A 12,987-nucleotide genomic window follows, 5' to 3' on the forward strand; every position below is an offset into this window, starting at 1 on the left:
GGAGCATAGCCACCACACTATGGCAGAACAGACTGTTCTGAACTTCAAAAATATATTACTATGGAAATAGGTGTCCAAAAAGTCAAGTGGAAATTGCCATGAGTGTATGTCTTGTTTAATGGCATTTTTAACGCTGGAAAGAATCACAGAATTCTTTGTGACAGAATTAGAGAATCCTATATCAGCATATTTGTGGACATTTTCTAGTAAACATAAGCACTCCACTGCCTTTATTTTCATGCCATGTTTTTATTCTACCTGTGTATTTTTAGGAAGTTCAATAAAATATTTGCTCAGAAAGTATTCCGGACATGTAAAGGTATCAGGTGCCAAGTCATACAGAGAACTGGATGCAAGAGAGGAACAGGAAGTTGAATGGGTGAAAAGTGGTTGGGCAGAGAAGCACAAAAGGAATTTAAAAAAACGTAGAATGACCCTTAAGAATCAGAGGAATCAGACTATAAAGTTAAAAGCCGAAACTGTTTTCATAACTTCTTGTTCCCATAAATGGTGTCTTGATTATCTTAAACCTCTGGCAAGCTGCCTGTGCTCACTCATACTTTAGAGAGAGGCTTGACAATGAATGAAGGCGATTTTAGCCCATTAGTCCATTAGAAGGTTTCAGAAACATCCTCTCTGCACTTTTTAACTTCCCATCGGTGCCCTTACCATCGACTCCCATGCAAAAACTGGGAGTTCCTCTAGGTGTGTGTTTGACATGGGCAACCTCATCTCCTTCGGGGATGCTGAGGGAGAGAGAGAGTGGTGGCCACAAGAGGATGCAGCCACCATGTACCTAAGCATGGGACTCTAACTCAACAACAACTGGAATATTCAAGGAACTCCTTCAAGGGAATTTCTGTAACTACACATGTTTGTTAAACCAAAGTGATTTTTCTGAGCAGTGAGGGCATCTGCCAGGCTTACAAATTGGGAAAAAGTTTGACCTGCCCCTTGATACCTCCTTCTCAGTTTTTGGGTTGAGCTGCTGAGAACTCCCCTTGAACAGGCAGGACAGCTTGCTGTGTGTGTACAGTTTTTTCAAAGAAGTGTATGACTACAAAGATTTCCTAAGTGTCTAGGCATATCCTATATTCATGTTCACAGAAACAGTATTCCACATTGATCGTCTATCATTCAGCTGGTTCCAAAGTGCAAACACTCGTTTTCCTGTGTGCACCATGAGAAATTCCTAGATTTTGTTTCAAGTATTTTTCATGGAAAGCAAAACAGTTTTTTGTTTTTTGTTTTTTGTTTTTAACAGAAGACATGTTGAAATGCCTTGAACTTGCTTTGGGTGTTTGATAGGATCGGTTTTCTGTAATGTTTCTTCCCACCCTCCTGTTCTTCTCTCATCTAAACCCCAAATCCTTCAGCCACTAGCCTGTTCAGGGCCCTGGTTTGATAACCCAGCAATTGGAGAGTGGAGTGGGAGGAGAGGCCTCATACCTTTGTTTTTCTGGTTCTCCCCAACACCCTGGTGGCCTACTTGGGTGTCCCACAAGCTCTCTGTGGAAAATAGTGCATCTCATTTAGCAACAACTCCACCTAGCACAAGTCTCTGAGCTATACTTAAACCGGTGGGGAGAGAGTGTTGGAATGAGTAAGGCCTGCATTTGACTGTACAAGAAGAACCATTTTCTCTTCATGGTGGTGGGCCACAAAGTAATTTCTGCTTCTACTTTCACAACCCACAGAGCAGAGGAAGTGAATTCATGCTTTTTTCCAGTGTGACAAAAATGCAATAGGTGTTCAAAGGTATGTTTTTAGGAGAAATTTTCAACAAAGTTATAAGGGCTTTTGTGAAGTTTTTTATATGATAAAAGGAATCGAAAATAACATTTTTCTGTTTCCCAGGCTCTCTCATAAGGTTGGAATTTCTCTTTACGTGGAAGATAATGATGTAGCTCAGAGTATACATATCTTCCTAGCTGTATCAAATGAGCACACTCTTTATTATTTCTTTTTCAAAATAGCCACTGTGTTTTATGTTTTGTCGTATTTATGGAAAAACAGGAACAACTTGATAGCCCAGCCATTTAAGAATCTTGGCTATTTAGAGTGTGCTAAGGGAGGTAGTGTGAATTGGCCAACGTTTGCACCTAGAGTACTGAGTTGAATATACTGTCTTCTTCAGTAATCAGTATGTAATCAGTATTTAAAGTGTTCAGACAATTTTTTTTAAGTTGGGGATGACTAAAATGTAACATTCACAGCCATCCAAAAGAGTTCTGCGAAGTGAAAGACTACTCACGGGTTCTGGTTTCCTTCTAACATTTCAAAACCATCTTCTGCCTTCACCCTAGTGTTATTGACCTTCTTACCTTTGTGTCCCATGGTACTCAATACCTATGTCTATCATTTAATTATATTTTTATATTTCTTATAACATTTTATTGTATAAATTACTGTCCTGATTTGTTACATGTTTGTCCTGAATTTAAAAACATAGAGCCCTGAAGTTCCATAATAGTATCTCAATCACCTTAAAACTTTCGGACCAAGAACATACCTAGAACTTAGCGATAAATGTTTGTTGAAGGAAAGATTTAATGAATAATGGGAAGTTGGAGCTGATGTAAAACTATCTATTTGAAAGGACCCAAAAGAATAAATGAAGGCACTTTTTGCATAGAATTACAAGAAGAGAAAAATAATTTCTTGGCCTTATATGTATAGTTTCTAAATAAACTTTTTGGAGCAACAACAATATCCATATCTTTTACTAAGATGGAGACTTGAAGTATGGCAGTGTTAGGGGAAGACAGGCTAGTCTGGTGAAGTTAGAGCCTGTGCTTAGCGTAAGAAAGGAACTCCTCTGTGGTCATTTTAGGCTTTGTGCTCTGGGCTGTAGTTTTCCCCTTTTATGTATCACCCTGTTGCTAAAAGGAAACTTTGATTTTTTTTTTTTTTTTTTGTAAAACGTTAAAAACTTTGGTGTACCAAATTTACCTAGTTTGAATGTGATACTGGTTGAAAGAAAAAAAAAATGTCTTCCCTTCTTTTCATAAACTCAGAGGACTGGGCACAGAAATAAACTGCACAATCAGTAAGTGCTGTGGTCTGAAAGTTTGTGTCCCCTCCCAAATTCATAGTTAACACTTAATCACTAATGCACTAGTCTTAAGAGGTGGGCCTTTTAGGAGATGATTAGGTCCTGAAGGCAGAAGCCTTATAGATGGGATGAGTGCCCTTATAACAGAGGCCTGAGGGGAGTTTGTTCACCCCTTCTGCATGTGGGGATCCAACAAGGAGGTGTAATATCCAAAGCAGAGAACCCTCACTGGATGCTGAGTCTGCTGGCATCTTGATCTTGAACTTCCCAGCCTCTGAAACTATGAGAAATAAAATTTCTGTCGTTTATAAATTACTTAGTGATATGGTTTGGCTGTGTCCCCACCCAAATCTCATCTTGAATTGTAGGTCCCGTAATTCCCATGTGTCGTGGGAGGGAGCTGGTAGGAGGTAATTGGAATCATGGAGGCGGGTCTTTCCCGTGCTGTTCTCATGATAGTGAATAAGTCTCACGAGATCTGATGGTTTATAAAGGGCAGTTGCCCTGAACACTCTCTCTTGCCTACCACCATGTAAGATGTGACTTTGCTCCTCCTTTGCCTTCTATGATGATTGTGAGGCCTCCTCAGCCATGTGGAACTGTGAGTCAACTGAACCTCTTTCCTTTATAAGTTACCCAGTCTTGGGTATTTCTCTATTAGCAGCATGAGAACAGACTAACGCACCTAGTCTAAGGTATTTTGTTGTAGCAGCCCTAATGGACTCACAGACATTTCAGTGAAAGCCTAAAACCATAGGAGACTTCTTGGACATCAAGTTTCTAAAGACATAGGAGAGCAAATTTCTTCTAAACACAGCTAAAATAAAACTTAAAATTTGTGTTTAATATGTATATACTGTACATCACTGCAAATGTGGTATTCCTTTAGGATAGCACTCCCGTTTGTAATTAAAAATTTCCAAAATTAGGCATCCAAAACTAGAAGAGGTCTACAAATGGCAAAAAGCACTCTGTTATCCAAAAGAGAGATTTTATAAATAGAAGATTTTGTATATAAGCCTATTTATCTACAGCCTAGTAAAGAGTTGAACACTGTCTAGAGAATGTGACCTAAGTAGGCAAACAATTCAGATAATGTAAATTGCAGTTTGAGGCCTAAAAAATACAGAAAACATGTTTAGTCTAAAAAAATATGAAGACCTAAAATGGCATGCAAATTCTGACAAAAACTTTTCTAGGACACGGCAATATGGAAACACTGAAGTATGAATTAAAATCAAAGAGTTTTTTAGTTTAAAATGGTGTGTCAAGAAAGCAGCTCCTAATATAACTTGCTCCAAGCAACCATTCAATACCTACAGAGAACTGCCAAACAAAATTAGTAATCTACTGATAAAGTTAGGAAAACATTTTCTTAAATGCGGCTAATCTAAAAAAAAAAAAATTCCAAAGTTTACCCATGTTTAGAGCAGCCCTATTTACCCCGAAGGAAGAACACTGTTGTGCAATTTATTTCAGTGTCCCAGGGCCCTGTATCAACAAATAAAAGGGACCATTTTCCTTCTCCATGACAGTGGTGTTTTTTGAGGAATTATAATCTTCCCACCGTTAGCAGCTTCTATAACTTTCTAATTGATCTTCCTCACTTCTATCTTAGCCCTCTTTTATCTACTCTTCCCCCAGCAGGCATAAAACACGTCAAAGTCCTTAAAATTCTCCAATAACTTCCCATTGCTCTTAGAACACAGACACCTTCACTTGTCCTAAGAAGCCCTGAATGTTCTGCCCAGCTTACTGCCTCCACCTTGTCCTGAATTTAGCATACCCCTTTCTGCCTTTGACATCTTAAGTTTTCAAAAACTATATTTCATGGAATTTTGGAATAATATAATTAATTCATGTGAATTAATGTGCATACCTCTCTGTCTTTCATTCACTAAACTCTAGCCACACTGCTGGATAGTAGTGAATAAATGCTGAGTCACTGGAAATAAAATTATAAGATAATTAAAATATTATTAAAACAAGAGCAAAATGTATCAGCTGTTATCAAAGCTCAATATAAAGATAAGGTCACTGTTATAAATGCTTTTATTAAAAAATAAAGACCAAGAGGAAATTGAAAACATTGACCACAAAATAGAAATAATAGAAAAAATACAACGCTATTTTGAGTCAATTAACAGATCTATTATATTGTTTTCCATTTCTGATTACTCAAAAAATTGTTAAAGCTTATAAAGCTTAATCAAGGAAAAAAAAGTAAAGCAAACAGCAAATTTAATATGGAAAAGGAGATACAGGAATAACTAGGAATCGATTTTTTAATTTTTAAAAATTTTAAATTGTAGAGAGTACTGTGTATTAAAAATGTAAATCACAATAATCTGTGCTGATTTGACAGACTCTAGAGCACTACCTGGAAGATGGAGGGGTTCAGTAAGTATTTGGTGAATACACAGATTTCATAGGAAAATATTTGTTGTCTCAAGAATTAGAAAGCCCAAAGAGAGCAACAACCCTGGGAAGGGGGAAATCCTTTCTATTATCAAAGAATTATCTCAGATAAATTCCCAAGCCTTGTCACTCAGTAAATATTTATTGAGCACATTCTATTATGCCAAGCATTATTCCAGTGTAAAGGATGATAAAAATATCAGGACCCCCAAACTTCTTATGCAAAAGGGAAACTTAAGCCCGGGAGGTTGAGTCATGCAACTCCCTCTTCCAAATGAATATCTGTTCCTAGCAGGATGCCTCAGCCAGATCCCCATGGAAACATAAAAGACCTCAGGCACCTGCTGAAGAACTGCTTCCACAGATCATTCATAACTAAATTCTCTGCTGGCCTCCCATAAACAAGGACTTGCTCTTTGTAACTTTAGATCTGTGATCTGCAATCTAAGTCTAGCTCCTAAAACTAAAGTCTGTTCAATTCCACACTGATAATATCTATCATAATCGTATCTTCGCAGGTGCAGAGTGAAGACAAGACTCATTTCCTCCACCTACCCATAGAGGTCTAGAGAAGTGGCTCTTCTGTTATTAATACTTCCTTTTTCTCTGCAAACATTCACCTTATCTTGTGTAAAATGTAGATTTACTGGGCACTATCTAATGTCTCATGGGAATACAACCATTTGCCTTATAGTCCCTTTAAAGAAATATGTAAATCCTAAACCTCCTGAAAACCTCTCTGGAGAAACAGCCACAGATTTGTCTACAGATTGGTCAAACGCACCCCAAAGTTGGCTTAACACACCTCAAAAATTAAGACTTTTATGTCATTCATTTTTGTTGTCACTAGACTGTGGGAATAACCATTAACCTTCCCCCACCTCAACCCAAACCTGTCCTCTTAAAGTTTCATTCTTCTGCTGATATCAAACAGGTGGTGCCATGTATAATTAAGAAAACTAAAACAGAGTGAGGAGAATGGGACCTGGGGAAGGGGTGCATGGATGGTTATTCCTCTGGATTGGGGAGAGACTCTTTGGTAATATCTGAGCAACTAAGGAGCAAACCATGCAGATAATTAGGAAAGATTATTCCAAACAGAGGAAAGAAAGAATGTGAAAGGGTCCTGAGTAAAAGTAGTGCCTGGAGCTGAGTGAGGGAGGCAAGAATGGTGAGACCCAGGTCTTGTGGGGCCTCAGGGGCACTGCACTCTGGGGAAAAGGAAAGCCACTGCATTGATCTGATATGATCTAACCTAACATTGAGGTACACACTGTGATTGTGGTCTGGACAATAGGCTTTGGGGTACAAGATAAAAGCTAGAGGAGCAATGAGACCATTGCTATAATCCTAGCAAGAGACGATGGTGGCTGAAACAAAGCTAGTCACAGTGCAAGTGGCAAAGCAGTAGGACTCTGGGTATATTAGTGGCCAGATTCTGAATTCATGATGAAGATGGAGCTGACAGGATTTCCCAGTGAATGGTAGAACTTATACTTTAAGATATTTAAACCATCTTATATGCTAATGAAAACAATGCAATAAAGCCTTGGTTCAGCTCTGGAATCAGCAACTAGGCCTTTATAAAGATGTAAACCAAAAATAAAATTCTAAGCCCCATAACAGACTGAATGACTGAATGACCAACCCCATCCCCCACTCCCACTTCAACAAAAGAGATTCAAAAATAACTTGAAAACTAATTCAGGTCATGATGGGAAGGGGGTGTTATGCCCCATCACACTTTTCTCCCTTTGGAGTTCAGGCACAACTGACCAGCATTAACATTAAAACAGAGATCTTAAGACTGACAAAACAGACTGTAGCAATAAGATACCAAATTCCAATTTGGCTCTAGTACAGTATCATATGACAGGCAGCAGGCCCTGAAGGAAATCAAAGGATTTTACTCCAAAATAGATTTATTTGGCATGTTTTCACATATCCCTGAAAAGCCATTTTGTGGGGGAAAATTTGCATCTGTAATTTTTGTAAGGAAAAGTTTGCATCTGCAAAGAATTTCTGCTGACACAGCTAGATCTTTCCCCTTCCAGACCCTCCCAATCCTGAAGAGATTAACCTAGAGTCTAGCACCTTTTGAGGGTCTAACTAGGAAATATTTGCCATCCGTTTTCTCTAAACGTGGCCACCTATGAGACCTCATCTACATAATAAGAATCTTGGTCTCCACAACCCCTTATCTTAACCCAGGCACCCTTTCTTTGGATAATAACTTAACTGTTTGAACCAATTGCCAATCAGAAAAATCTTTGAATCCACCTGTGACCTGTAAGGTCCCACTCTGAGTTGTCCCACCTTTCTGAACCAACCCAATGTATACCTCACGTGTATTGATTAACGTCTTATGTCCCCCTAAAATATATAAATCAAGCTGTAAACTAACCGTCTTAGGTACATATTCTTAGAAACTCTTGAGACTATGCCTCAGGCCATGATCACTCATATTTGGCTCAGAATAACCCTCTTGAAATATTTTACAGAGTTTGGCTGTTTTCGTCAACAAAGAAATGACCTATTAACAGATGCTGACATATATTTTTTATTTTATTTTATTTTTGACCTCTGAACTTTTTATTGGCCTTCTGCTCCCCAAAGGGTACCCTGCTTCTGCTGGCTTAATGTCTCATCCATGGGCTCCACAAGGTCATTGATGACACCAATGTCACTCAGCTGCAGCTGGAGACAGAGATCAAGGTTCTCAAGAAGGAGTTGCTCTTCGTGAAGAAGAACCACAAGGAGGAAGTAAAAGGCCTACAAGCCCAGATTGCCAGATCTGGGTTGAGCCTGGAGGTAGATGCCCCCAGATCTCAGAACCTAGCCAAGATCATGGCAGGCATCCTGGCCCAATATGAAGAGATAGCTCGGAAGACCTGAAAGGAGCTGGATAAGTACTGGTCTCAGCAGATTGAGGAGAGCACCACAGCAGTCACCACGCAGTCTGCCAAAGTTGGAGCTGCTGAGATGATGCTCACAGAACGGAGACATACAGTCTAGTCCTTGGAGATCGACCTGGACTCCATGAGAAATCTGAAGGCCAGCTTGGAGAACAACCTGAGGGAGGTGGAGGCCCATCATGCCCTGCAGATGGAGCAGCTCAATGAGTTCCTGCTGCACCTGGAGTCAGAGCTGGCACAGACCTGGGCAGAGGGACAGCGCCAGGCCCAGGAGTATAAGGTCCTGCTGAACATCAAGGTCAAGCTGGAGGCTGAGATCGCCACCTACTGCCACCTGCTGGAAGATGAGGAGGACTTCAATCTTGGTGATGCCCTGGACAACAGCAACTCTATGAAACCATCAAAAAGACCACCACCCACCAGATAGTGGATGGCAAAGTGGTGTCTGAGACCAATGACATCAAAGTTCTGAGACATTAAGCCGACATATATATATATTTTTAAACTGACTATATAAGCTTGGCTTTATAAATCAGATCAGGGAGAAAGAAATAACTCTTCAATAAATGGTGCTAAGATAATTGGATACCTATTTTTAAGTCATATTCTCAGGTATTACATACACAAAAAGATGGTAGATGGAGTCATAAATTTAATGCAATGAATTTTTTGAAATGACAATTATTGATACCTAGATGAAAATGTTGGTGAATTTTTAATCGAACTCGGTACGAATAGAACTTCCAAGTTCAACAGCAACAAAAGAAATCACAGAGGGAAAAAAACACAACAAAGTTCAATGAGATGAAAACATAGAATGTCTACACGTCAAAGATATATTAACAAAATTAAAACCAAGCAAACTAAAAAATTTTGTGAGAAATGACAGATAGTCAATGTTATTATCATATACAAATTTACTATAAAAACAAAAACATAAACCAACCTCAACCACCATTACGGGAAAAAGGTTTAAAAGCCAAATATAAAAAATAGAGTTCGTAGGAGCTCTTCTAACAATAGTTCTTCATGAAACTATTGCCAATGCTGATCATGATTAATATTTTCACAAAATTCTCAGCATTGAAAATATCATTCAATTTTCCCAGATAGAAGGAAGATTTGAAATATAAAACTGAAACAGTTAATTAAATAATAATACATTCAAGTGGTCAGGTGAGCTATGTCTTGGACATATGGGAAGAATTGCATTTTAGAAGAAATATCCAAATAATGCTTGTAATATGAAGGTCTTGCTGCTCCCTAAATAAAAGATCCCAATATATTGCCCTAGACAAAAAGAGCAGATAGCAGATATTAATGCTGTATATGTCATTCAAAACAACAGTGAATAGTCCCTGGAATATTATATGCAGTACTCATGGTCACTGCACCTCCAAAGAGGAAGGAAAATACGGACACTCTCAGGGGCTGGGAGGCTTATGAAAATAAACTTTAGAAAGCAAAATTCTTTCTCACAGGTGCAAAATTAAAATAATAATAAATGTACTATATGTTTCCTGTGAGCTAAGCAGTATGTTAAATTCTTTAAATACGTTATCTCATTCAGTGCTCCCAGCCAGCCTAGCAGAGAGGTGCCCTCGCACACTTGTTACAAATGAGAAAATGGTCTCAGTGCTTGATTTCACACAGCTGGTGAGAGAGAGCAGAGCAGGGACTCCAAGGTAGGCCTGGCTGACTGCAAAGCACATCCTCTTTGTAGTCAGGATCATTAGGCTGAGCAACACGGACTTTTCTACCACATATTAGACTTGGGGAACACTTGTTGAAATGAAATTGCAGAGGAAAACCCAAGGCCAACTAGTCTAATCCGTGACAGCACCAGTGGAATTCCCTTTCTTGGAGGCAGAACACGATAAAGCAGGACAAATTCCAAAAGGGAGTCATTCATTTATTTATTCATCTCACCAACAAATATTTATGAAGGTCCTACTTTCTTTATGCCAAACATTGGGCTAATAGCACTGAATGTCAAATTCAGAATGGATTTCTAAGGGCAGAAAGGAATGCTTAGGGTGTGCATTCTCACCTTTTTTAGATTGAATTCATGAAGGACGAAGATGCTTTAAAAAGAGAAGCTTTCTCATGAACTGGCATTGTGAGCGTGATAAACCACATATCTTACCCACATCCTTCTGTCTAAATATAATCTATGTACAGTTTGAGAGGTGGACCATTTGGACTATAGGTATGGCTTTCTGAGCACTTGAAGAAAATAGCATTAGTTCATAATTTCAAAATGGTATGATGCAGCCTACTTTTAAAATGTGAAATCTGCTGAGATTCTTTGTACAATTATTCCTATATTTCTAGTGATTAACAAAATAATTTTAGAGCTAATTTATCTTCTGCCATGGCTTATGTTTGCAGTGCTTCCCAATCTTTATCTTCAAGTTTCTCCACTGGCTCTTTCATACCAACTTTGAGAGTTTTGTTGTATGCCCCTTACAATGCCTAGGAAGGGAGGATGGGTTTTCTTTATGAACATATGAGAGAGGATTATGTGGGGTAGAGGTGTTCTTAAAAGCATTATATATTCTATGCAACCAAATAAAAGCATCAGGATATTTTTCATGATTAAGTATCACCTTATAAATTATAGAGAAGTGAATTCCATCAATTGAAATTTGATCCTGGCTTAACAAAATTTTCCAACTTAGAAATTTTGTGTCTGTATCATAACCAGCTTATTTGAAAAATAATGGTTTTGGGTTTACCAGCTGCCAAAAGTCTAAGTGTAGAACAACAAATTCCCCAAGGGACGGCTCTCCCTCCAGTCATTATGAAAGTGAGGCTGGAGCCCAGGAGGGAGGAACAGATTGCATTGCCCATGAGCATGACCTAGTGGCTGGTTCACTGAGTGGCATTTATGGTAGGAATAGAAAAGGCTGCTGGTCTGTTTTCCAAGTGTCAGGGTAAGTGATGTGTATGCAGCTGTTGTTCATGGAGACGTGAAGAGCAGGAAAGAACAGCATATTAGAAAGCATAAGTTGAAGGAGACATTCTTAACCTCCCAATATTAAGCATTTGGTACTCTCTACTGACTTCAGGGACCAGGACCCATCAAAAGCACTTGTTTGCAGAGGCAAACAATGTTCTTACTGATTCTTCACAAGGAACCAAAAATGATAAACTTTGCCTCATACTGGCTCCCAAGTCATTGCAGGGAGTTTATTTAGACTGCAAGACACTTAACAGAGCTTACCATGGTAAGCATGACTTGCCATATACGCTTCATCAGGGGATCACTGGCCAACATGCAGTTATATCACTAAATAATTTATTGTAAGGGGGATACATCAACCCTAGAGAGAATTTGAGAATGCTATGCTATGTTTTGCAGCCAAACATGTATCATATATGCCTGAACATTTCTATATTACTTTGATAACACAGCTCTGCATGCCTATCAAAAGTTTAATTAAAGCTGACTACAGTGCAAATTATCTAATGCTGTTTTTGTAAACTCTCAATAGTGTTTCATCTTAACCATATGGCTACTAAGTGGCAGTCAATATACGGTTTCCATCAGGTTTTATAGAACTAGATATTCTGTACCTGGAATTATGAACGTACTACATTTTCCTATAATCTGCTCTCAACAATTTTCAAGGGAAAAGAAATAGTAAGGTCATTGATGCTAAAGTTACAGCCCTGCTTAAACAAGCAAATAAACAAATAGATCTCAAATGCCCAATTCAAATGCTGTGCCACATACATTAGTATATTATCTTTACAAGCCTCATCTACATAAATTTAAATAATTGTTGGGCCATATTGCAATATATATTCAAATTCAATATCAAGTAGTAAATCCGTGAAATGCTAAGATGTTTAAAACATTTTTTGTAAATGACCACATCTCTGCTTAGAAGTGGAACAGCAACACTGAAAATGCTGGTGATAAGGTTTGATTTAACAAAGGGATCTGGACCAGGAATGCAGAGACTTGGGTTCTACTTTCCTCTTTGTCACAAATTTGCTTCTTGATTCAGGGCTTTGGGTTCCTGTTCTCAGATAATTATGGGAGAGGAGAGACATGTAACGTTTTGTATTCATTAGAACTACTTATATTGCAAGGACAGAAACTACTTAAGCGAAAAAAATATTTAAAGGACAGTGATTTTCTGACATGGGGATTGTGAGAGTCCAAAGTAAAGCAGGCTTTGGGGTGGCTTCTGCCTCTGTCTAGGTGACCCCAATTAGAGACCAGATTCTCTTCTTCTCTCCACGCTGGAGGTTGGCACCAACCTCAGTCATCCATGTTCCTGGTCACCAGATGCTGCTGACATCTGAGGATGCACATTCAGAGACAATGTGTCTGCCCTACATTTTAAGCAAAGTACTTGCATGTTTACTCTGATTAGACTGACAGGGACTGCTACCCCAGAAGCATCTCAGCTGTGTGAGAGATGCAGCTACCCCTAAAAATCTGCCATTTGTTATCAAGAAATACAAAGAAATTGATTCTAAGTAGACAATCAACAAATATCTAGTTTGTAAAAAGTGAGGGGTTTTCGTTTTTGTTTTTTTTTTGATTCGTTCCCCCAGTTTTGATTCTCTACTATTCTAAATTCT

At 38.6% G+C, this 12,987-nt stretch overlaps 1 pseudogene; it reads left to right on the forward strand.

Moving 5' to 3' along the window:
• Positions 1-8,116: 8,116 nt before the first annotated feature.
• On the forward strand, positions 8,117-8,868 carry LOC112624375 (annotated as a pseudogene).
• Positions 8,869-12,987: the final 4,119 nt, after the last annotated feature.

The sequence above is a fragment of the Theropithecus gelada genome, chromosome 5, assembly GCF_003255815.1.
Source record: "Theropithecus gelada isolate Dixy chromosome 5, Tgel_1.0, whole genome shotgun sequence".
In the NCBI taxonomy this organism is placed as follows: domain Eukaryota; kingdom Metazoa; phylum Chordata; class Mammalia; order Primates; family Cercopithecidae; genus Theropithecus; species Theropithecus gelada.